Consider the following 27,760-nt stretch of genomic DNA (forward strand, 5'->3'; position numbering starts at 1 on the left):
GCTCTCCTGAAGGTGCTCATACTGATTGGGTAAATCCCCCAGAAACTGGTTTATTTCACTTTCTTTCTCCTGAGACTGAATATTCTGTTTTATGCAATGATACATCACAGATGGAAACCATTTGGCTCACGTTTCCATGCTGTAAACCTCTGTGACTCTATCCTGCCCAGCCGGGCTCTCTTTAAGATCGATCCAATTAATTCCACAGCCTTGCTGGCAGAGTCAGAACAATGTATATTTACTGCAGCAATGCAGGAGGTAAATAGAGAATGTTTTTCGTTGTATATTTCTCAGACACACACCCCTGGAAAGATCAATCGGCTGGTGGACCAAGCAAATATTAAGGTTCCACTTAAAATTAAAACAGAAGGTACAGAGAAAAAACAGCAGTTACCAGGGCCGAGTTGATGGTCAAAATGATGGTGCTGAGCTGCCTTTAGAAAATAACCAGCAATCCAACAAGTCACTCACAATATTGAATCAAACAAAATTGATCAAAGATTCAGATAAAGTATTCTGTTTTCCAACATGATGCTGTGATATTTTGTGATGGTTTCAATGTTCTCAAAATTACTTGGTGTAGTCCTGGTTTATTTAATACTCACTCCCACCCATCGCTGTCCATGAAGCACATTACCCCCACTCTGATTCTCCATCCCATCAGAGACAACTCAGTCACTGACTGGAAATTAGGGCTTTTAATGAGAGCTCTGATAACCGAGAATGCACCGTAGGCAAAATCAACCCGAGCTAACAAACCCCAGACAGTGAACATTATCTCCCAGACCCGAATATAAAACAGTGAACATTATCCCCCCCAGACCCAAATATAAAACAGTGAACATTATCCCCCCCAGACGCGAATATAAAACAGTGAACATTATCCCCCCCCAGACCCGAATATAAAACAGTGAACATTATCCCCCAGACCCGAATATAAAACAGTGAACATTATCTCCCCCAGACCCGAATATAAAACAGTGAACATTATCCCCCAGACCGAATATAAAACAGTGAACATTATCCCCCCCAGACCCAAATAAAGAACAGTGAACATTATCCCCCAGACCCAAATATAAAACAGTGAACATTATCCCCCCCAGACCCGAATATAAAACAGTGAACATTATCCCCCAGACCCGAATATAAAACAGTGAACATTATCCCCCAGACCTGAATATAAAACAGTGAACATTATCCCCCCCAGACCCGAATATAAAACAGTGAACATTATCTCCCAGACCCGAAAATAAAACAATGAACATTATCCTCCCCAGACCCGAATATAAAACAGTGAACATTATCCCCCCCAGACCCGAATATAAAACAGTGAACATTATCCCCCCCAGACCCGAATATAAAACAGTGAACATTATCCCCCCCAGACCCGAATATAAAACAGTGAACATTATCCCCCCCAGACCCGAATATGAAACAGTGAACATTATCACCCCCAGACCCAAATATGAAACAGTGAACATTATCACCCCCAGACCCGAATATAAAAGTGAACATTATCCCCCAGACCCAAATATAAAACAGTGAACATTCTCCCCCAGACCCGAATATAAAACAGTGAACATTATCCCCCCCAGACTCAAATATAAAACAGTGAACATTATCCCCCCCAGACCCGAATATAAAACAGTGAACATTATCCCCCCCCAGACCCGAATATAAAACAGTGAACATTATCCCCCCCAGACCCGAATATAAAACAGTGAACATTATCCCCCAGACCCGAATATAAAACAGTGAACATTATCCCCCAGACCCGAATATAAAACAGTGAACATTATCACCCCCAGACCCGAATATAAAACAGTGAACATTATCCCCCCCAGACCCGAATATAAAACAGTGAACATTATCCCCCCCAGACCCGAATATAAAACAGTGAACATTATCCCCCCCAGACCCGAATATAAAACAGTGAACATTATCCCCCAGACCCGAATATAAAACAGTGAACATTATCCCCCCCAGACCCGAATATAAAACAGTGAACATTATCCCCCCCAGACCCGAATATAAAACAGTGAACATTATCACCCCCAGACCCGAATATGAAACAGTGAACATTATCCCCCAGACCCGAATATAAAACAGTGAACATTATCCCCCCCAGACCCAAATATAAAACAGTGAACATTATCCCCCCCAGACCCGAATATAAAACAGTGAACATTATCCCCCAGACCCGAATATAAAACAGTGAACATTATCCCCCAGACCCGAATATAAAACAGTGAACATTATCCCCCCCAGACCCGAATATAAAACAGTGAACATTATCCCCCCCAGACCCGAATATAAAACAGTGAACATTATCCCCCCCAGACCCGAATATAAAACAGTGAACATTATCCCCCCCAGACCCGAATATGAAACAGTGAACATTATCACCCCCAGACCCAAATATGAAACAGTGAACATTATCACCCCCAGACCCGAATATAAAAGTGAACATTATCCCCCAGACCCAAATATAAAACAGTGAACATTCTCCCCCAGACCCGAATATAAAACAGTGAACATTATCCCCCCCAGACTCAAATATAAAACAGTGAACATTATCCCCCCCAGACCCGAATATAAAACAGTGAACATTATCCCCCCCCAGACCCGAATATAAAACAGTGAACATTATCCCCCCCAGACCCGAATATAAAACAGTGAACATTATCCCCCAGACCCGAATATAAAACAGTGAACATTATCCCCCAGACCCGAATATAAAACAGTGAACATTATCACCCCCAGACCCGAATATAAAACAGTGAACATTATCCCCCCCAGACCCGAATATAAAACAGTGAACATTATCCCCCCCAGACCCGAATATAAAACAGTGAACATTATCCCCCCCAGACCCGAATATAAAACAGTGAACATTATCCCCCAGACCCGAATATAAAACAGTGAACATTATCCCCCCCAGACCCGAATATAAAACAGTGAACATTATCCCCCCCAGACCCGAATATAAAACAGTGAACATTATCACCCCCAGACCCGAATATGAAACAGTGAACATTATCCCCCAGACCCGAATATAAAACAGTGAACATTATCCCCCCCAGACCCAAATATAAAACAATGAACATTATCTCCCAGACCCGAATATAAAACAGTGAACATTATCCCCCAGACCCGAATATAAAACAGTGAACATTATCCCCCAGACCCGAATAGAAAACAGTGAACATTATCCCCCCCAGACCCGAATATAAAACAGTGAACATTATCCCCCAGACCCGAATATAAAACAGTGAACATTATCCCCCCCAGACCCGAATATAAAACAGTGAACATTATCCCCCTCAGACCCGAATATGAAACAGTGAACATTATCCCCCCCAGATTTGAATATAAAATGGTGAACATTACAGTGCCGGCTCGCCCAGTAAATGGCTGACAGAATAAAACAGCATATTCCTTGATTTGTTCATAATGGGTCGTGATTTCCTTTTCAGCAGCCCACACTCACAAAACCAAAAATACAATGTTTACTGTGATTACAGATTGGGCAGCACTTGCTGAACAATCCTGAGTGTGCTAATAGCTACACTCAATCAATTGAAGATAATCAGTCGAGTTCATAATACGGCTCAGTTATATTTGCGAGAAGTGACTGACATACATACATACGCAGCGATCCTTTCCCTGCAAACAAAAGCCTTGCACCTTTTTTGAATTTCCCAGAAGCTTGAGAAACCTACAGTCTCCTATTGGTTTCTCCATGGCAAAGCTTCAAGTCAATGAGAGTCCACCAATTAGCACCCTTTTCTCCTGTAGTATAAATTGCAATCATTTAAAATTTGGCATTCTTCCGTTTGTCCTGATGAGTGCATGCTGAAAAGATTCAGCAACATGTCTCTCTTGTCAGCAATATTCAAGTTCAGTACCAACAAGTATCTGTGCATTGTTTTATGTTCCTTGATAATTAAATGTGATCGTGGAAGTGTCACTGTGAAGAATGTGTAAGTCAGTAAGAATTGTCAGCATTTTCTCATTGGAAATCTTAATCAGTGGAATCTTTCAGACACTGAATTGTAGTTTGTACCAAATGTCAATTTCAGATTGAAGGAAAATGTATTATAAACAAGTTCCTGAATAAAACAAAAAAAAAAATCACAGATAGTACGTTTAAAAGGGGACACAACAGCCCTGAAAATCAGTGACATCTCAGAATATTAAAGAACATAAGAACATAAGAAATAGGAGCAGGAGTAGGCCATCTAGCCCCTCGAGCCTGCCCCGCCATTCAATAAGATCATGGCTGATCTGACGTGGATCAGTACCACTTACCCGCCTGATCCCCATAACCCTTAATTCCCTTACCGATCAGGAATCCATCCATCCGCGCTTTAAACATATTCAGCGAGGTAGCCTCCACCACCTCAGCGGGCAGAGAATTCCAGAGATTCACCACCCTCTGGGAGAAGAAGTTCCTCCTCAACTCTGTCTTAAACCGACCCCCCTTTATTTTGAGGCTGTGTCCTCTAGTTTTAACTTCCTTACTAAGTGGAAAGAATCTCTCCGCCTCCACCCTATCCAGCCCCCGCATTATCTTATAAGTCTCCATAAGATCCCCCCTCATCCTTCTAAACTCCAACGAGTACAAACCCAATCTCCTCAGCCTCTCCTCATAATCCAAACCCCTCATCTCAGGTATCAACCTGGTGAACCTTCTCTGCACTCCCTCCAATGCCAATATATCCTTCCTCATATAAGGGGACCAATACTGCACACAGTATTCCAGCTGCGGCCTCACCAATGCCCTGTACAGGTGCATCAAGACATCCCTGCTTTTATATTCTATCCCCTTCGCAATATAGGCCAACATCCCATTTGCCTTCTTGATCACCTGTTGTACCTGCAGACTGGGCTTTTGCGTCTCATGCACAAGGACCCCCAGGTCCCTTTGCACGGTAGCATGTTTTAATTTGTTTCCATTGAGATAGTAATCCCATTTGTTATTATTTCCTCCAAAGTGTATAACCTCGCATTTCTCAACGTTATACTCCATTTGCCATATCCTCGCCCACTCACTCAGCCTGTCCAAATCTCTCTGCAGATCTTCTCCGTCCTCCACACGATTCACTTTTCCACTTATCTTTGTGTCGTCTGCAAACTTCGTTACCCTACACTCCCTCCCCTCCTCCAGATCATCTATATAAATGGTAAATAGTTGCGGCCCGAGTACCGATCCCTGCGGCACGCCACTAGTTACCTTCCTCCAACCGGAAAAACACCCATTTATTCCGACTCTTTGCTTCCTGTCGGATAGCCAGTCCCCAATCCACTTTAACACACTACCCCCAACTCCGTGTGCCCTAATCTTCTTCAGTAGCCTTTTATGGGGCACCTTATCAAACGCCTTTTGGAAATCCAAAAACACCGCATCCACCGGTTCTCCTCCATCAACCGCCCTAGTCACATCTTCATAAAAATCCAACATGTTCGTCAAACACGACTTTCCCCTCATGAATCCATGCTGCGTCTGATTGATCGAACCATTTCTATCCAGATGCCCTGCTATCTCCTCTTTAATAATGGATTCCAGCATTTTCCCTACTACAGACGTTAAGCTGACCGGCCTATAGTTACCCGCCTTTTGTCTCCTTCCTTTTTTAAACAGCGGCGTAACATTAGCCGTTTTCCAATCAACCGGCACTACCCCAGAATGCAACGAGTTTTGATAAATAATCACTAACGCATCCACTATTACCTCTGACATTTCTTTCAATACCCTGGGATGCATTCCATCCGGACCCGGGGACTTATCCACCTTCAGTCCCATTAGTCTACCCAGCACTGCCTCTCTGGTAACATTAATTGTATTAAGTATTTCTCCTGCTGCCAACCCTCTATCATTAATATTTGGCAAACTATTTGTGTCCTCCACCGTGAAGACCGACACAAAAAACTTATTTAAAGACTCAGCCATATCCTCATTTCCCACTATTAACTCCCCCCTCTCGTCCTCCAAGGGTCCAACATTCACTCTAGCCACTCTATTCCTTTTTATATATTTATAAAAACTTTTACTATCATTTTTTATATTAATTGCTAGCCTAGCTTCATAGTCTATCCTTCCTTTCTTTATCGCTTTCTTAGTCTCTCTTTGTTGTTTCTTAAATTTTTCCCAATCACTTGTTTCTCCACTATTTTTGGCCACTCTGTACGCAGCTGTTTTTATTTTAATACTCTCCTTTATTTCCTTCGTTATCCACGGCTGGTTCTCCCTTTTCTTGCAATCCTTGTTTTTTGCTGGAATATATTTTTGCTGAGAACTGAAAAGGATCTCCTTAAAAATCCTCCACTGTTCCTCAGCTATCCTACCTGCCAGCCTGCTCTCCCAGTCTACCTTAGCCAATTCATCCCTCATCCTATCATATTTCCCTCTGTTCAAACAGAGGACACTGGTTTGGGACCAAACTTTCTCCTCTTCCATCTGAATCAGAAATTCGACCATATTGTGGTCACTAGACCCAAGAGGGTCCTTCACAATAAGATCCTTAATTCTACCTACCTCGTTACACAATACCAGATCCAAAATAGCTCGTTCCCTCGTCGGTTCCGTAACATGCTGTTCAAGGAAACTATCCCGACAGCATTCTAAGAACTCTTCCTCCATTCCACCCTTACCGACTTGAGTCTGCCAGTCAATGTGCATGTTGAAGTCCCCCATGATTATTGCCGTTCCGTTTTTACACGCATCCCTTATCTGCTTGTTTATAGCCCTCCCTACCTCAACATTATTATTTGGGGGCCTATATACCACACCTACTAGTGTCTTTCTCCCTCTACTATTCCTCATCTCTACCCATAATGATTCCACGTTTTGTTCCCCAGAGCCTATGTCATCCCTCAGTACTACCCTGATATTATCTCTTATTAATAGCGCGACCCCACCACCTTTTCCTTCCTGTCTATTCTTCCTAAACGCCTGATACCCCTGGATATTCATCTCCCAGTCCTGGTCACCTTTCAGCCACGTTTCTGTAATGGCCACTAGATCGTACCCACTCGTGCTGATTTGCACCATCAACTCATTTACCTTGTTCCGAATGCTTCGTGCATTCAGGCAAAGTGTCCTTATTCCAGCTTTTATCTGGACCCGCTTTGATGAGTCACGAACACCCTCTCCCTCTGCTCCCTTATCTAAATTACCATAAGACCATAAGACATAGGAGCGGAAGTAAGGCCATTCGGCCCATCGAGTCCACTCCACCATTCAATCATGGTTGATTTCAACTCCATTTACCCGCTCTCTCCCCATAGCCCTTAATTCCTCGAGAAATCAAGAATTTATCAATTTCTGTCTTGAAGACGCTCAACGTCTCGGCCTCCACAGCCCTCTGTGGCAATGAATTCCACAGACCCACCACTCTCTGGCTGAAGAAATTTCTCCTCATCTCTGTTCTAAAGTGACTCCCTTTTATTCTAAGGCTGTGCCCCCGCGTCCTAGTCTCCCCTGTTAATGGAAACAACTTCCCTATTCCCTAACAATTACCGCCTTCATTCACTTGCACCCTCTCCTCTACCATTAATTTTGTAATTCCCCTTACCCCTGCATCCTCCACCCCATCAATTAGTTCCTTGATCCTAGTCAACTCTTCTAGCTCCCCTCCCCCCAACCTATCTAGTTTAAATTCTCCCCAGTAACCTTAGCCAACCTACCGGCCAGGATATTGGTCCCCGTGTGATTCAAGTTCCACCCGTTTTTTGTATACAGATCACCCCTGCCCCTAAAGAGGTCCCAATGGTCCAGGAACCTGAATCCCTGCCCCCTGCACCAGTCCCTCAGCCACACATTCATCTTCCACCTCACTCCATTCCTGCCCTCACCTTCCCGTGGCACAGGTAGTAATCCTGAGATTACTACCTTTGCTTTCCTCTTTCTCAGCTGTCTCCCTAATTCCCTGTACTCCCTTTTCATGACCCCTTCTCCCTTCCTACCCACATCAGCGGTACCAATATGTACCGCTACCTCAGGCTCCTCTCCCTCCCACCTCAGGATTTCCGGGACGCGACTAGCGACATCCTGGATCCCGGCCCCAGGGAGGCAGACCACCATGCGAGAATCCCGCCTACCTCCGCAGAAACGCCTGTCTGTCCCCTTCACCATCGAGTCCCCGATTAATACCGCCTTCCTCCTCTTTTCCTTAGCCCTCTGAGTTACAGGGCTGGACTCCACTGCGGAGACACGGCCACTGCTGCTTCCCCCAGGCGGGCTGTCCCCCCCAGCAGTACTCAAGCAGGAGTACTTGTTGTGCAGAGGCAAATCCACTGGGGTGCTCTCAACCACCCTAGCCTTACCCTTCCTGGCCATCACCCACTTGGCCTCCTCCCGTTGCCCTGGTGTGTCCACCTGATGATAGCTCTTGTCTATCACCTCCTCATTCTCCCTCATCAGCCTAAGATCCTCGAGCTGCAGTTCCAGCTCCCTAACACAGTCCCTCAGGAACCGCAGCTCGACACACCCCTCACAGATGTGGATGTCCGGGAGGCCAGATGCCTCCAGGACCTCCCACATCCTACACTGGGAACAACACACTGGTTTCACACTCATACTGGACACTTTATGTCAAGTAAGACAGTGAAAAGTTAATAAGAGTGTAAGGAAACAAAAACTCACCCCTGCTCGTCCAAGCCCTGTGAGCCAAAGCCCTGACAGCTCACTCAACTTCCCACTCACTCTGCTGCCCGCTACGATGCTGCCCGCTGTATACTTTGGTGCGCTTTTAAACCCTCCAAAAACTTCCCCAGGCCTCTCCTGGCCCGACTTCCGGTTTTGAAAAAAACCTCCGATTTTAAACCCAAAATTAACTGAAAAAATAAATAATTAATTAAAGTCAGAAAACCCACTCTCTTACCCTCAGCCTGCTCCTGGGAACAAATCCCTGATATTAACAACTGATATTAAACCCAAACAACTGAGATTAAACCCAAACAACTGAGATTAAACCCAAACAACTGATATTAAACCCAGAACAACTGATATTAAACCCAGAACAACTGAGATTAAACCCAGAACAACTGATATTAAACCCAAACAACTGAGATTAAACCCAAAACAACTGAGATTAAACCTAAACAACTGATATTAAACCCAAACAACTGAGATTAAACCCAGAACAACTGATATTAAACCCAAACAACTGATATTAAACCCAAACAACTGAGATTAAATCCAAACAACTGATATTAAACCCAAACAACTGATATTAAACCCAAACAACTGATATTAAACCCAAACAACTGAGATTAGGTTGGTTAGGGCAAGTTTAGGGCCAGTTATAGATGGCAGAGGGAAGTTATGTGTGGAACCGGAGGAGATTGGTGAAGCATTGAACCAATATTTCTCTTCGGTGTTCACGCAAGGGGACATGAATATAGCTGAGGAGGACACTGGGTTGCAGGGGAGTAGAATAGACAGTATTACAGTTGATAAGGAGGATGTGCAGGATATTCTGGAGGGTCTGAAAATAGATAAATCCCCTGGTCCGGATGGGATTTATCCAAGGATTATCTGGGAGGCAAGAGAAGTGATTGCAGAGCCTCTGGCTCTGATCTTCAGGTCGTCGTTGGCCTCTGGTATAGTACCAGAAGATTGGAGGTTAGCGAATGTTGTCCCATTGTTTAAGAAGGGGAACAGAGACTTCCCCGGGAATTATAGACCGGTGAGTCTCACTTCTGTTGTCGGCAAGATGTTGGAAAAAATTATAAGGGATAGGATTTATAGTTATTTGGAGAGTAATGAATTGATAGGTGATAGTCAGCATGGTTTTGTGGCAGGTAGGTCGTGCCTTACTAACCTTATTGAGTTTTTTGAGAAAGTGACCAAGGAGGTGGATGGGGGCAAGGCAGTGGACGTGGTATATATGGATTTTAGTAAGGCGTTTGATAAGGTTCACCATGGTAGGCTTCTGCAGAAAATGCAGATGTATGGGATTGGGGGTGATCTAGGAAATTGGATCAGGAATTGGCTAGCGGATAGGAAACAGAGGGTGGTGGTTGATAGTAAATATTCATCATGGAGTGCGGTTACAAGTGGTGTACCTCAGGGATCTGTTTTGGGGCCACTGCTGTTTGTAATATTTATTAATGATCTGGATGAGGGTATAGTTGGGTGGATTAGCAAATTTGCTGATGACACCAAAGTCGGTGGTGTGGTAGACAGTGAGGAAGGGTGTCGTAGTTTGCAGGAAGACTTACACAGGTTGCAAAGTTGGGCCGAGAGGTGGCGGATGGAGTTTAATGCGGAGAAGTGTGAGGTAATTCACTTTGGTAGGAATAACAGATGTGTTGAGTATAGGGCTAACGGGAGGACTTTGAATAGTGTGGAGGAGCAGAGGGATCTAGGTGTATGTGTGCATAGATCCCTGAAAGTTGGGAATCAAGTAGATAAGGTTGTTAAGAAGGCATATGGTGTCTTGGCGTTTATTGGTAGGGGGATTGAATTTAGGAGTCGTAGCGTTATGTTGCAACTGTACACAACTCTGGTGCGGCCGTACTTGGAGTACTGTGTCCCCACATTACAGGAAGGATGTGGAGGCTTTGGAGAGGGTGCAGAGGAGGTTTACCAGGATGTTGCCTGCTCTGGAGGGGAGATCCTATGAGGAGAGGCTGAGGGATTTGGGATTGTTTTCGCTGGAAAGGCGGCGGCTAAGAGGGGATCTTATTGAAACATATAAGATGATTAGAGGTTTAGATAGGGTGGATAGTGATAGCCTTTTTCCTCTGATGGAGAAATCCAGCACGAGGGGGCATGGCTTTAAATTGAGGGGGGGTAGTTATAGAACCGATGTCAGGGGTAGGTTCTTTACCCAGAGGGTGGTGAGGGATTGGAATGCCCTGCCAGCATCAGTTGTAAATGCGCCTAGTTTGGGGGCGTTTAAGAGATCCGTAGATAGGTTCATGGACGAAAAGAAATTGGTTTAGGTTGGAGGGTCACAGTTTTTTTTTTAACTGGTCGGTGCAACATCGTGGGCCGAAGGGCCTGTTCTGCGCTGTAATGTTCTATGTTCTATGTTCTATTAAACCCAAACAACTGAGATTAAACCCAAACAACTGAGATTAAACCCAAACAACTGAGATTAAACCCAAACAACTGAGATTAAACCCAAACAACTGAGATTAAACCCAAACAACTGAGATTAAACCCAAACAACTGAGATTAAACCCAAACAACTGAGATTAAACCCAAACAACTGAGATTAAACCCAAACAACTGAGATTAAATCCAAACAACTGAGATTAAATCCAAACAACTGAGATTAAATCCAAACAACTGATATTAAACCCAAACCACTGAGATTAAACCCAAATAACGGAGAGTAAATCCAAACAACTGAGATTAAACCCACAACAACTGAGATTAAATCCAAACAACTGATATTAAACCCACAACAACTGGGTTTAAACCCAAACAACTGAGATTAAATCCAAACAACTGAGATTAAATCCAAACAACTGAGATTAAACCCACAACATTGTTCATTCTTGTTTGAATATATCTATTCTGTGGATTGTGAAATATTAAACTAAATATTAAAGCAGAATTCCAGTTGTAGGGATTGTTAATGTCAGCAGAAACAAACCAATATTGTCAGAATATCAATCCTGAATGTGATTAACAGCAGCAGTAACTGCAAAATCTAACTCCTGCTGACAATTGTGAACTTGCAGAGGTGTCAGCAAGTGGGATGACCGAGTGTATCCCTTCCCACACACAGAGCAGGCGAATGGCCTCTCCCCAGTGTGGGTGAGCTCATGTAAATGCAGGCTGCCAGACTGAGTGAATCCCTTCCCACACATGGAGCAAGTGAATGGTCTCTCCCCAGTGTGAGTGCGTTGATTTGCAGTGAGGATTGATAACTGCCTGAAACTCTTTCCACAGTATGTGCAAATAAATGGCTTCTCCTCAGTGTGAATTCACTGATGTGACAGGAGGCCGGATGAATTGGTGAATTCCCTCCCACACGTGGAACAGGTGAACGGCCTTTCCCCAGTGTGAACTCGCTTGTGTGCACTGAGGTTGGATGAAGACCTGAACCTCTTTCCACAGGAAAGCTGAACGGTCTCTCCTCTGTGTGAACTCGCTGGTGTGACAGCAGGTTAGATGACAGAGTGAATTTCTACCACACACACAATAGGTGAATGGCTTCTCCCCTGTGTGAATTCGCTGGTGTGATCAAAGACCGGATGGTCCAGCAATTCCTTCCCACACAAGGAGCAGGTGAACGATCTCTCCCCAGTGTGAACTCGCTGATGTGCACCGAGGTTGGATGAATATGAGAACCCCTTTCCACAGGTGGAGCAGCTGTACAGCCTCTCCTCAGTGTGAATTTGTTGGTGTAACAGCAGGTGGGATGAGGTAGTGAATCTTTTCCCACACACGGAGCAGGTGAATGGCCTCTCTCCAGTGTGACTGTGTCTATGGTTTTCCAGCAAGTATGGATAATTGAATTCTTTACCACAATCCTCACATTTCCACGGTGCAGGTGACTTTGTGTCTCTCCAGGTTGGATGATCAGTTGAAGCCTTATCCACACACGGACCACGTTTATAGTTTCTTCTCACTGTGAATGGTGTGATTTTTTTCAGGCTGTGTAACCGGTTAAAGCTCTTTTCAGTCAGTTCACTGGAACACTCTCACTCGGGGGTGTGTGTCTCGGGTCTTTTTCTGCCACATTGAATTTTTAAAATTTTCTTCCACTGACAAAACAGGCAATGATTTCTCCCTCCACTGTAAAAAGCAATCATACTGAGGTCATGATGAATCAAATGGTTCTGCAGACCTTGACCTAAAGTTTAGTTTGAGTTTCCTGTCTGTGAATCCTCCTCTTCTAGTTCCCTGCAAAAAGAGCTTAAAAAACGAATTCATAACAGACAATTCGAGTTTCCATGGAACACTTCTTCATCTCATTTACCTTGAGCTATAATCTCCATCCCACACACTCTCTCTTGTCCCTGGTCTAAATCAAACTCCTTGCCCCATCTCCACCATTTCATGTCTCCACTCTGAGACCAGCTCCCTCTGCCTTGTCACTCTGGCTGGATTCAGTTCTCCAGACCATGTGCAGATTGACTGTACAACCAAGGAGTCAATTATTTTCTTTTAAGGTCAGGGGACATGAAGTCCCACCGACTCTGTTGTTACCACAATGGCCACACGTCCCCTGCTCACCACTGAAACACCGCGGTGACCGTTAACACGGACCTGTTCCGAGGAAAGGCTCCATTTTATTTGTGCCACAGCACCAGGGGAATTACCTCCTGCACAGGCACAAAGGTATCATCAGTCACAGGAAGTAATGGCAGCTGGTGTCTCAAACCTCATTTTAACATTTGCTCCCAGATATTCTAAATTACATTTGAAATACAAACTGACTTCTGGCATTATGGAGTAAATTAAAACATAATCATTTTCAGAATGACCATTCCCGAGAATCAATTCCCAAATCAGTAATATTAAAATTCTCATCAGAAATACATTGGAAAAATGGCTATTTTAATGGACATTTTCACAAACGCTATAAAAATGATTCTTCAAAACAAATTAATATTTTCTTCAACAGATGAATAATAATATTTTAATAAAACAACCACCCAATGAGGATCCTGACTCAGGATTTCTGAGCTTCATTGACCACTAACTGAACCAGCCGGGAATTGTCTCCACAAAACTTCCCCAACTCTCTCCCGGGAAAAAGCTGCAAACCCGGGAGCTGCAGCTTTTTACTGGGGGTGTTGGGGCCTCCAGCGGGTGTTTGTGAATCCTCCCCGCCCACCTCCCAGGGTTTCCTTCCTTCCCAGAGATCAGAGTCCTCATTGATTTGAGGCCAAAGTGTAACCTCTTATTTATTGTCCCCCTCCCCCATCCTCTGATGTGAACCATCCTCCAGTGGCTGAGCCAGGATGGGGCCGTTAACCTGGGCCTGTTCCCGGGAGGGAGGGAGGGAGAAGCCCCGCAGCTGCAAACCAGGGAGCTGACAATGATTCTGAAGGGTTTGCGGATCCACAAAGTGTTTCCAAATCCTCGCAGCCACCGCCTAACGCTGACTCCGCTTCTCCGGGACAAACAAGCGCCAAGGACAGCAATGACACTGCGCATGCTCCACATCACAATGCCCGGGAGCTGATTGACGGCAGCTCCGGACCAATAGGAGGGGGGGCCGGGACTGGAGGACCGAGCGGGAACGGCTGGTCCTCCAACCAATCAGACTGATTGGGGGGGGGGGGAGAGGGGGCTGAGCCTGGAGCTCCCTCTGTCTGCGCGTGCGCTCGGCCGCACACTGTCAAGATGGCGGTCGTTCACCCGGGCCTGAATCGGGGGAAAAGCCCGAACAACTTTTCAACGGTTCAAATATCGAATCCGAGCTTCCCATTGGGGGCTTGCGGCCTACACGGGACTTTTATGAAGCCTCCAAGTCCGCCCACCCACCGGCTCCATCACTCATTCCTGATTTACCCGGTGTTATCGCCCGGACTGAATATTTCCGCAACCGCCTCAATCCCCAGTGATCGGCACTGCGCATGCTCCAGATTACCACAGTGCAACTCGCCCTCAGCCGCGCCCCTCATTCACTCCGATTGGTTGGAGGACCAGCCGCTCTCGCTCGGTCCTCCAGCCCCGCCCCTCATTCACTCCGATTGGTTGGAGGACCAGCCGCTCTCGCTCGGTCCTCCAGCCCCGCCCCTCATTCACTCCGATTGGTTGGAGGACCAGCCGCTCTCGCTCGGTCCTCCAGCCCCGCCCCTCATTCACTCCGATTGGTTGGAGGACCAGCGGCTCTCGCTCGGTCCTCCAGCCCCGCCCCCTCATTCATTCTGAATGTTTTGTCTTCTCCCAAAATCCAAGGCCATCTTTCCCAGAACTACATTTTTGAATTCTTCAATCAGGTTTCTGCCTTGCCACATTACTGAAACAGCTCTTATCAAAGTCCGCACTGACATCCTATGTGATTGCAACAAAAATGAACTTTCCCTTTTTATCCTCGACCTATTTGCAGCCTTTGGCAAGGTCGCCCACATCATTCTGCTCCATCCCTCTCCACTGTCGTCCAGCTGGGTGGGGCTACTCTCTCCTGGTTCTACATGGACGGCACGGTGGCACAGTGGTTAGCACTGCCGTCTCAAGCACCAGGGACTCGGGTTCGATTCTGGGTCACTGTCTGTGCAGAGTCGGCACATTCTTGTCTGTGTGGGTTTCCTCCGGATGTTCTGGTTTCCTCCACAGTCCAAAAGATGTACTGGTTAGCATTGACCATGCCAAATTCTCCCTCAGTGTACCCAAACAGGCGCAGGAATGTGGCGACTGGGGGATTTTCATAGTAACTTCATCGCAATGTTAATGTAAGCCTACTTGTGAAACTAATAAAGAAATATTAAACTTTAAACCTATTCTTCTCTCTTCAATCAGAGTCAGAGAATCACTTATAATATCTTCCCTTCCCATTCCCACACTTACCTCTGGTGTCTCCAGAGGCTTGGCCTCTCATTTCTTATCAACATATTCCCATCAGTGACATCATCTGAAAACAGTGTCAGTTTTCACATTTACTCTGTTAAAGAGACAATATAAATGTAGAGTGTTGTTATTGTCTGATAATGATAGATCAGGAATATCACAAACATTTTAAATGTTCATTCCACATTTCTATTTATTTTCAGAGTCTCAGTCTGGAACAGATCCCAATTTAACACCAATCTCTGACTTCACATCACATTTCCAATATTCACCATTGTTCTTCCTGACTCTAAACCCAGTTGTAAAGGAGTTTCTGTTCTGCCTCCAGGACCACTGAACCATGGAAGAGCGTGGCTGGGACACATTTCTTACACACCTCAGGTTACACAGCCACATGTTCAGTCCTGGATGTCTCTAAAAGCAGCAATGACAAACTCCAAATTCTACAATCATTTGTGAACTTGCTGGTGTCTCAGAAGGTCGGATAACTGAATGAATCCCTTCCCACACTCAGAGCAGGTGAATGGCCTCTCTCCAGTATGAACTCGTTGGTGTCTCTGAAGAGTAGATGACTGAGCAAAGCTGTTCCGACACATAGAACAGGTGAATGGCCTCTCCCCAGTGTGAACTCGCTGATGTCTCAGAAGTTGGGATGACTGAATGAATCCTTTACCACATACAGAGCAGAGGAATGGTCTCTCCCCAGTGTGAACTTGCTGATGTGTCAGAAGGTGGGATGACCGATTGAATCTCTTCCCACACACAGAGCAGAGGAACGGCCTCTCCCCAGTGTGAACAAGCTGATGTGCTACCAGATGCTTCTTGCTTTTAAACCTCTTCACACAATCAGAGCATTTAAAAGGTCTCTGATCACTGTGTACAAGTTGATGGTCAGTGAGGTGGGATGACTGAGTGAATCGCTTCCCACAGACAGAGCAGGTGAATGGTGGCTCATCAGTGTGACAATGATAACGTTTTCTCAGCTTTGGGTAATTGAAGCCCTTCCCACAGTCCCCACATTTCCACAGTTTCTCCATGATGCCAGTGTCCTTGTGACTCTCCAGATTGGACAATCAGTTGAAACCTTGTCCAAACTGTACAGTTTCTCCTTGCTGTGAATGCTGTGATGTTTTATCAGGCTGTATAACTGGTTAAAGCTCTTTCCACAGTCAGTTCACTGGAACACTCTCACTCAGTGCTTTTCCAGTCAATTGTTTCAAAACTTCCAGTTTGAAATCCTCAGACAGAACAAAGAAACATTTCTCATTCCACATTCAAAGGTCCACAATATTCAAGTGCTGATGAATCAAGTGAGTAGATGTTGGATGTCATGTTTGGTTTGATGTTCTTGTTTGGAATTCCTCCCTTTCTCATAGCCTGTAAGAGGAGTTTATAAAATTAATCCTCGGAAGTACAGGACAGAAATTCTGAATAGACAATTCTGATTCTGTGGAACATCTTTTCCTCACTTGTTCACTTATGGGCTGAAGGATCTCTTTCTGTGCTGTGTGACTCTATGACAGCAAGTCCAGTTAGCCCCAAGACCTCAGTGCCTGCTCACCCACATTGATTCCCAGTCACAACAAAAGCAGAAAATGCTGGAAACTCTCAGCAGGTCTAACAGCATCTGTGGACAGAGAATAGAGCCAACGTTTCGAGTCAGGATGACCCTTCGTCAGATTTCAGCATCTGCAGTACTTTGCCATGATTTCCAGTCAAGCGGAATCTTGATTTTGAAATTATCATTCTTATTTTCAAATACCAGATGCATTGATAGCTGAAATCATTTCCCACAGACAGAACAGCTTCTTTACACATTCAAAGGTCAATGATCTTGATGAATCGACTGAATCTAGATGCAATGTTTTGAATTGTGAATTCTCTCTTTTGCGTATCCTGTAAATGCATTACTGTCAGCCCAGGGTAGCAATCCACCATTTTCGGTTTTTATTTCAGATTTCTAGCACCCTCAGTATTTTGCTTTTAACATAGAAATGCATAAAGTTCTCTCCTGCTACTGGTATTGCCCCCTATAAAGATGGCAGCGTCCTTACCGGAACATTGCCCCTTATAAAGATGGCGATCGGCGAGCCAGGCCCCACACCGAGAGAACTACCGAACAATCCTCTCGGTCCAAATGGGGGACCGTTAGATTTTTACTCGAACTTTGCGAGCCGAGACCGGTGTTAATGAAATCTCTCCACCCACCGGCTCCGTTCCCCATCCACACTCGGTGTTTTATTTCACCCGTTGCAAAAGCCACACGAGCTCCTCACGCTTCCGTCAAGCTGCAGCACCTGCATTGCGCATGCTCCAATCACAGCCTGACAGTGCGCATGCGCAGCAGCTCCCGCAGTGAATGCTGGGCAATGGCTCTGCCATTGGATTGTCCCTTTGTGGACACAGATTGGAACAACAGGGACAAGACCATTCATCAGCAATTCACACACTGGTCATGTCTGCCATGTCCTTGGTTATTGGTCGCATGTGGTCAGCACTGCTGCCTCACAGCGCCAGGGACCTGGGTTCAATTCCAGCCTCAGGTTACTGTGTGGAGTTTGCACATTCTCCCTGTGTCTGCGTGGGTTTCTTCCCACAGTTGAGAGATGTGCAGGTTAGGTGGATTGGCCATGGTAAATTGCCCCTTTTGTGTCAGGGCATGAGGTTATTGGGATAGGGCCTGGGTGGGATTGTTGTCGGTGCAGGCTTGATGGGCCGAATGGCCTCCTTCTGCACTGTCAGGATTCTATGATTCTGTGTGTCAAATTTAGTGCTCTGAACATTGCATAATTAAAAAGTAAGCATGCAACCTATTTTGCCAACAGAAATCGAGTACAATGTTGGTAAATGTGAGGTCATCCATTTTGGTAGGAATAACAGCAAAATGGACTATTATTGAAATGGTAAAGAATTGCAGCATGCTGCTGTGCAGAGGAACCTGGATGTCCTTGTGCATGAATCACAAAAAGTTGCTTTGTCAGAGCCACAGGATGATAGTCATTAAGGCACGCTGCCTGGCTTTTCTTTGGCTACATTCACAACCTTTTGTAGTTCCTTGCGGTCTTGGGCAGAGCAGGAGTCATACCAAGCCGTGATACAACCAGAAAGAATGCTTTCTATGGTGCATCTGTAAAAGTTGGTGAGAGTCGTAGCTGACATGCCAAATTTCTTTAGTCTTCTGAGAAAGTAGAGGCATTGGTGGGCTTTCTTAACTATAATGTCAGCATGGGGGGACCAGGACAGGTTGTTGGTGATCTGGACACCTAAAAGCTTGAAGCTCTTGACCCTTTCTATTTCGTCCCCATTGATGTAGACAGGGGCATGTTCTCCTTTACGCTTCCTGAAGTCAACGACAATCTCTTTTGTTTTGTTGACATTGAGGTAGAGATTATTGTTGCCACACCAGTTCACCAGATTCTCTATCTCATTCCTGTACAGGTAGCAGGTAGGGACATTAGATTGTTGGAAAGAGAGGTTGAAGATGTCTGTGAATACCCTTGCCAGCTGGTCTGCGCAGGACCTGAGTGCTCATCCGGGTACCCTGTCTGGGCCAGTTGCTTTCCATGGGTTGACTTTTGAGAAGGCTGCTCTGATGTCTGCACTGGTGACCTTGGATACATGTTCATCGGAAGCTTCTGGGATGGGGGGCGTGCTCTCGCTGACCTCTTGCTCATAACGGGCATGGAATGTGTTGACTTCAGTGGGGAGGGGTGCATTGGAGCTGGTAATTTTGCCTGCGTTCAACTTGTAGCCTTTTATGTCTTGCAGACCATGCCATAGTCGGCAGGAGTCCATGTGGATAGCCTGGGACTCCAGCTTGGTCCGGTACTGTCTTTTGGCATCTTTGATGGATCATATCTGGTTATCTTATATAGATGATGTGGAGATGCAGGCGTTGGACTGGAGTAGGCACGGTAAGGAGTCTCACAACACCAAGTTAAAGTGCAACAGGTTTATTTGGTAGCACAAGCTTTCGGAGTGTCACTCTTTCTTCATCTGAAGGAGTGACACTCCAAAAGCTTGTGCTACCAAATAAACCTGTTGCAATTTAACCTGCTGTTGTGAGACTTCTTACTGTCTTGTATAGGTCAGAGTCGCCTGACATGAACGCCTCAGATCTGGACTTCAGCAGACAGTGGCTCTCCCTGTTCATCCATGGTTTCCAGTTGGGAAACACGTGGATTTGCTTCTTTGGCACACAGTCTTCTACACGCTTACGAATGAGTCAGTTACTGTAGTGGTGCACTCATTCAGGCTGCTCGCAGTTTTAAATACTGTTCAGTCTATTGACTCTAAGCAGTCCAGTAGGAGATCATCCGATTCCTCAGACCAGCATTGCACCACTTTCTTTGACAGATTCTTCTATTTCAGTTTTTGCTTTTAAGCTGGGTGCAGGAGCACAGCCGTGATTTGCCAAGGTGTGGGCTGGCGATAGAGCGGTAGGTATGTTTGATATTTGTATAGCAGTGGTCTAGGATGTTTGGGCCTCTGATGGAACAGGAGATGTATTGCTGGTATCTTAGTAGAACGCCCTTGAGCTTGGTCTGATTGAAGTTTCAGCTAAGATGAACAAGGCCTCAGGAGGTTTCGTCTCAAGACTATTTGTGGTCTTCACGTCTGCGTGGGGTGGGAAGTAAACTGCTGTCGGGCTAAGAGGTGAACTCCCATGGAAGGTAATAGGGGTGGCATTTTAGAATCAGGAATTCTAGGTCCCGGGGTCCAATGTAATGATAATACAGTCAGTCTCTAGTGCACCATAACCAAAGTTTGGGTCTCATTTGATAGCGAGTGATTCATGGTCTATTGATACAATAGATTCCAATTCTGTTATGTGCCACTCTGCCACTTACTATTTGACAATAACCTGCCTGTTATTTCAATTTTGCTGTATTTTACAACTGCAGCTCCTGGGACTGATTGGAATCTGGTGTAACAATAATAATCACAAAGATCGGTTCCAGTGTCTCTGAGGTCATTTTGCCTGCAGGTAATCTGACATTAAGAGAGACAAGAGGCCCAACAAACATTTGATTGTAATAGGAGGACAAGGTGTAAGTGGGCAATGATATTTTGAGGTTTCTGTGTTATGCCGAGTGTCACTGGGAGGTAAGTGGTAAAATAGGAATGCAAACATCATGGCAGAAACATGTGTTACTGACTCTGCTTGACTGAGAGCTGTTATACTCAAGGGGAGAATAATGAGGACATGGGGAACTCCAGAGATTTCTGATATCTGCGCTTTATCTGTTCGAGGAACTGAAAATAATCAGTTCCTTCTCATGGTTATCTGCAATTCTTAAGTTACACAGTCACATGGGAAACAGACCTGACAGCTCATCAAACCCAATGTTTTGATCTTCTGTTTGAGACACATTGTGACTGAAAAGATCAAATGTTAACACCTCAGGAGAGAAACATTCAGAATGTCACAAAGATGAATGAGTTGTCCAATTAATCCCATTCACCATAACTCTGTCAATTTACCCTCTGCAAGTATTTATCCAATTCCCTTTGAAATTTACTATCAAACCTGATTCTAGCACCTGTCAGTTTGCATTCCAGATTAAATCAAATTGTGTAAAAACTTATCCTCATCACCCCCTCCAGTAATGTTGTCAATTATGTTAAATCTCTGTGTCCTCTGCTTACCGACCCTCCTGCACCTGGGAAACAGTTTCTTCCTATCGACAGATCCTCCAATATCTGGGAAATAGATTGTCCCCATCGACAGACCTTCCTGCACCTGAGAAATAGATTCTCTCCGTCGACAGACCCTCCTGCTTCTGGGAAACAGTTCCTCTCCATTGACACTATCATAACTCGTTTGTCATTTTAAACATCTCTATTAAACCTCCCCATCCTGACCTAAGACAGAAAACCCATGTTTTTCCTGCCCTGAAGAATCATATGGACTCAAAATGTTCACTGTTTCTCTCAAACAGATGCTGCCAGACCTGCTGAGTTTTTCTGCTTTTATCCCTGTTTTTCCTTTTATAATCAATCAGAAACCCTTAAATCGGGTCGCACAGAGACTGAGAGAGATACAGAGGAGAGACAGAAAGACAGAGAAAAATTGAGAGAGATTTTAAAAAACAGAAAGTTGAGGTGGTCAAAGATAAAAGCTGAGAAACAGAGGAAACAAGCAATTCAGAGAGAATGATATAAAATCTAAGGGAGCAGGCAATCAGTTCCTGGCTATGGGGAGCAGAGGGAACTCAGTGACTGATCCACAAATACAGCTCATTATATCCGGAATGGAGACTCTGAACAGAAATAACAGGCTCATTTGTAAATATCACCGCAATGTGATCCTGTGTGACTCTGATCCTGTGTGACTCTGCCCTGTCTCTGTGGATGGATATAGGCCGCACTGACAGATGTTCTCACCAGATTGTGGCCCCTGGATTTATTTTCTGCCCAGAAGTGAGATGTGCGGTTTGCAACCGGCAGCAGAGAAATAGGAAGTTGTATTTCCTGAAAATGAAACAGGCGACATCAGTTTGATGTTATCACAGTGAACGGTCTTCCTGCCTGTGAGGGTGAACTCACTCTGACAGCATCAAGAACAACCACACAGATTGCTGCCGCTCTCAGCATTACATTCACCTCCATTCCCATGTGAAACAATAAACAAAGATTATTTGGGTTTTTAACAGTCAATGAATTGGGAGCTGGACTGAGGGTCATCACTGGGAGAGATGAGGGGAAATTATAGAAAGGAATGAGTTTCCCCCAAAGAGGGTGATCAGAAAATGAGAGTGAGTCAGGGCCTGTCAGAGGAAGTGGGAGAGAGAAGTGGGGAGACAATGGCCTCGTGGTATTATCGCTAGGTGTTCATGCAGAAACTCAGCAATTTTTCTGGGGACCCAGATTCGAATACCGCCATGGCAGATGGTGGAATTTGAATTCAATTTTAAAAATCTGGAATTAAGAATCGAGTGATGACCATGAAAATATTGTCAGAAAAACCCACCTGGTTCACTAATGTCTTTTAGGGAAGGAAATCTGCCGTCTTTACCCAGTCTGGTCTACATGTGATTCCAGAGCCACAGCAACGTGGTTGCCTCTCAACTGCCCTCTGAACAAGGGCGACTAGGGATGGGTAATAAATGCTGGCCAGTCAGCGACACCTATTTCCCACGTATGAATAAAAAAAACAGAGATTGAGTCTCTGTAAATTCGATGTTGTCTCAGACAGAGAAGAGAGATTGAAGGTGTTTGGTGCTTTTTTAGAGAGAGATAACCGGAGAATGAAAAAATTGAGTGAGTTTCAGCACTATCTGACATAGAAAAGTTAAATGAATGAGTGTCTGAGAGAAAGATAGAGGTTAAGTGACTTCGACAGTATTTGAGAGAGAGGTTAAGTGAGTGAGAGAAAGGAGCGTGTTTAATTGAGTGTAGGAGTGGAAGGTAAGTGAAATGAGTGTCTGAGAGAGAGGAGAGCGATGTTAAGTGAGTCAGTATCTGACAGAGGAGAGATATTAACTGAGTACCTGACAGAGAGGAGAGATATTGAGTATCTGACAGAGAGGAGAGATATTAAGTGAGTATCTGACAGAGAGGAGAGATATTAAGTGAGTACCTGACAGAGAGGAGAGATATTGAGTATCTGACAGAGAGGAGAGATATTAAGTGAGTGAGCAGAGGTTCACACAACTGAGAATCACTGAGAATAATCCAAAATAAGGAGATCATCCAGAAAACTACCAATAGGAATCTTCAGCTGAGCACATCACCCATTCTTAAAGGGACAGTTGGGGCTTGATGCTGCTCAGCTTCCAGTTAAAGGGACAGGCACAGCTTCACTCTTCTCTCTATTCTGTTTATAATGGTTAAAGGTTGATAGGAGTGAGGTTTATTTAAAAGGACAGTGTGTGGGAAGCCACATCAATAAAACTGGGAATTCTTGGACACGCTGTAGCTCCTTTTTATCTGGGAATCAAATTGTTGTCTAATTGTCCCAGCAGATAACAGGTTCCTTTGAACTCTCCAGCTGCTACTTTAATGCAGACTTTAACCAATTTATTTTAAACTGGTTTCTGTTCAATAAACTGGCACTGACACACAAACACATTAAAATATTTTAGACTTTTCTGCTTTTTCAGTCTGGAAATCTAATCCTGTCGTTTCACTCTCAGTCAGGAACAGATCCCAGTTTTGCACCAATCTCTGATTTAGCAGCATGCTTCCAGCATTCACTGTTGTTCTTCCTGACTCTAAACACAGTTGTAAAGGAACTTCTGTTCCTGGTCTAGGAGCGCTGAAACATGGAAGGGAGCGACTGATGTTCTTGCACATCTCAGGATTAAACCACACGGGTACTTTGCTGTCGTGAAGAGAGAAGAGGAAGAGCAAAGTGCTGTTTGTCCCTCTCTGTGACCCTGAAGGACCGCGTCCTGTTTGCCATATGATCCACCCCCGATTGTCTTTTCTGAGCTCCAGCCTGGTGATGTTAAACAGTCAGGTGGGAAAGACAAAAATCTACAACAATTTTAAAAACAAAGCTGGTCTATTTCATATTTATTCAGAATATTAAACCTCAACGGATGAAGACTGTCAGAGTGAACACGATTCAGTCCTGGATATGATTAACAGCATCAAGAAGAGTAGAATCCAAACCTTGCAGTCGTTTGTGAACTCGCCGGTGTGTCTGCAAGTGGGATGACTGAATAAATCCCTTTCCACAGACATTACAGGTGAACGGCCTCTCCCCAGTGTGAACTCGCTGGTGTTTCAGAAGATAAGATAAATGAGAAAATCCCTTCCCACAGACAGAGCAGGTAAATGGCCTCTCCCCACTGTGAACTTTCTGATGTGTCAGCAGGTTGGATGACTGACTGATTCCCTTCCCACACGTGGAGCAGGTGAACGGCCTCTCTCCAGTGTGAACTCGCTGGTGATTCAATAGATTGGATGAACGAGTGAATCCCTTCCCACACACGGAGCAAGTGAATGGCCTCTCCTCACTGTGAACCTGCTGGTGTGTCAGAAGGTTGTATGAACGGGTGAATCCCTTCCCACATTCAGAGCAGGTGAACGGTCGATCCCCTGTGTGGAGTTGCTGGTGTATCAGAAGGTTGGATGAATTAATGAATCCCTTCCCACAGTCTGAGCAGATGAAGGGCCTCTCCCCAGTGTGAATTCTCTGGTGGTTCAATAGGGCAGATGGACGGCTGAATCCCTTCCCACACACACAGCAGGTGAATGGCCTCTCCCCAGTGTGAGTATATTGGTGCGTTAGCAGATCATTTTTATTTTTAAAGCTCTTCTCACAGTGAGAACAATTAAAAAGTTTGTTATCAGAGTGAACAAGTTGATGTGTCTGCAAGTGGGATGACTGAATGAATCCTTTCCCACACACACAGCAGGTGAACGGTCTCTCCCCAGTGTGAATACGTTGGTGTGTCAGCAGATCCTTTTTGCATTTAAAACTCTTCTCACAGTCAGAACATGTAAACAGTCTCTCATCAGTGTGAACAAGTTGGTGTGTCACAATGTGGGATGAGCGAGTGAATCCCTTCCCACACACAGGGCAGGTGAACGGCCTCTCCCCAGTGTGAACCCGTTGGTGAGTCAGAAGATTGTATGAATGGGTGAATCACTTCCCACAGACGGAGCAGGTGAACGGTCTCTCCCCAGTGTGACTGCGCCGATGAACTTCCAATTGTGATGGGAAACCGAATCCCTTCCCACAATCCACACATTTCCACGGTTTCTCCATGGTGCAGGTGTCCTTGTGTTTCTCCAGGTTGGATGATCAGTTCAAGCCTCATCCACACACACAACATACACGTAGTTTCACCCTGCTGTGAACTGTGATGTTTTTTCAGGCTGTGTAACTGGTTAAAGCTCTTTCCACATTCAGTTCACTGGAACACTCTCACTCGGGTGTGTGTTTGTCCCGATGCTTTTCCGGTCATACTGATGTTTAATTTCTTTGCCCACAGGCAGAACAGACAAATATTTCTCTTTCTATATTCAAAGACCAATGATATTCAGCTCCGAAGGAACTGAATGACTTTGTCAGATGTGATGTCCGGTTTGAATTTTCTGTCTGCCAATCTTTCACTTCCAATATCCTGTAGAAACAGTTTCGAAAAGTCATCACTGTCAGAACACGATACAAACTCTGAACAGACAATTCTAGTTTGTCTGGAACATTTTTTCCTCTCTTGTTCCCCCAAATCTGTAAATCTCCGCCCCACACCCTCTCCCTCCTCCCTGGGCTGAAATCCAAACCCATCTCACCATTTCTTTCCTCCACTCCCAGTTTTCTCCCTCCCTCTCCTCTGTCTGGGTTCAGTTCTCCAGCTCCTGTCTGCAGACTGACAATAAAACCAATGGGTCTTATTGGGGGTGTTGGGACCTCCAGCGGGCGTTTGTGAATCCTCCCCGCCCACCTCCCAGGGTTTCCTTCCTTCCCAGAGATCAGAGTCCTCATTGATTTGAGGCCAAAGTGTAACCTCTTATTTATTGTCCCCCTCCCCCATCCTCTGATGTGAACCATCCTCCAGTGGCTGAGCCAGGATGGGGCCGTTAACCTGGGCCTGTTCCCGGGAGGGAGAAGCCCCGCAGCTGCAAACCAGGGAGCTGACAATGATTCTGAAGGGTTTGCGGATCCACAAAGTGTTTCCAAATCCTCGCAGCCACCGCCTAACGCTGACTCCGCTTCTCCGGGACAAACAAGCGCCAAGGACAGCAATGACACTGCGCATGCTCCACATCACAATGCCCGGGCACTGATTGACGGCAGCTCCGGACCAATAGGACGAGGGGGCGGAGCGGCGGCTGGTCCTCCAACCAATCGGAGTGAATGGGGGGCGGGGCTGGAGGACAGTGCGGGAGCGGCTGGTCCTCCAACCAATCGGAGAGAATGGGGGCGGGGCTGGAGGTCCGAGCGGAAGCGGCTGGTCCTCCAAGCAATTGGAGTGAATGAGGGGCGGGATCTGAAGCATGCGCAGAGCGGGTAATGGTGACGGACGGACGGTTTTAACTTGGAAGCGAGATCAACACGAGGTAGAGGGCGGCGTGCGGGGAATGATAAATGTGGCGGGTGGGTGGAGAGGCTTCGTAAACATGTTGTTCAAACCCAAACCCCGGAAATGAACTTCCCGGTCCCCCCCTTTGTACCAAATGGAGCGGCAGCTTGTAGTCATAGAAATCATAGAAACCCTACAGTGCAGAAGGAGGCCATTCGGCCCATCGAGTCTGCACCGACCACAATCCCACATATTTTGCCCGCTAATCCCTCTAACCTACACATCCCAGGACTCTAAGGGGCAATTTTTTAACCTGGCCAATCAACCTAACCCACACATCTTTGGACTGTGGGAGGAAACCGGAGCACCCGGAGGAAACTCACGCAGACACGAGGAGAATGTGCAAACTCCACACAGACAGTGACCCGAGCCGGGAATCGAACCCGGGACCCTGGAGCTGTGAAGCAGCAATGCTAACCACTGTGCTACCGTGCCGTCCTAGTGTTAGACCCGGGCTGACTGCCGCCATTGAGGCTGCATGTGGGAGGCCGGCAGGGATTGTGATCGGAGAGGGAAGCCCTGACGTCACAATGGAATGGGTGAGGGTGTGAAGCCCTGACGTCACAATGGAATGGGTGAGGGTGTGACGTCACAATGGAATGGGTGAGAGTGTGACGTCACAATGGAATGGGTGAGGGTGTGACGTCACAATGGAATGGGTGAGTGTGTGACGTCACAATGGAATGGGTGAGGGTGTGACATCACAATGGAATGGGTGAGGGTGTGAGGTCACAATGGAATGGGTGAGGGTTCCAGATGAGCTGAGACTGGGCTGGAGTCGGGCGATGGCACTGACATGTGGCCCGGTGGCACAGTGGTTAGTGCAGCTGCCTAACAGCGCCAGGGACCCGGGTTCAATTCCAGCCTCGGGTCGCTGTCTGTGCAGAGTTTCTACATTCCCCCCGTGTCTGTGTGGGTTTCCTCCGGGTGTTCCGGTTTCCTTCCACAGTCCAAAGATGTGCCGGTTAGACGGATTGGCCATGATAAATTGCCACTTGGTATCAGGGGGATTAACAGGTAAATATGTGGATAGGGCCTGGATGGGATTGTTGTCGGTGCAGGCTCGATGGGCTGAATGGCCTCCTTCCACACTGTATTTTATTGTTCATGATTATTAATTAATTACTATTCTGATTTACAGCTGTTTCTGAGTTTTAACTGTATCCTCGATTGTGAACACCGAGGCAAAATACTTGTTCAATTCATCTCCCAGCTCCTTATTTTTCATTATCAATTC

The 27,760-nt window shown here is 45.7% G+C and overlaps 1 protein-coding gene across 1 annotated transcript in view; it reads left to right on the forward strand.

The window, feature by feature from the left end:
• Positions 1 to 27,760, forward strand: part of LOC144481037 (uncharacterized) — a 297,288-nt gene that overhangs the window by 238,790 nt on the left and 30,738 nt on the right. The window lies entirely within an intron of this gene.

Source organism: Mustelus asterias, chromosome 30 (assembly GCF_964213995.1).
Source record: "Mustelus asterias chromosome 30, sMusAst1.hap1.1, whole genome shotgun sequence".
Lineage (NCBI taxonomy): Eukaryota > Metazoa > Chordata > Chondrichthyes > Carcharhiniformes > Triakidae > Mustelus > Mustelus asterias.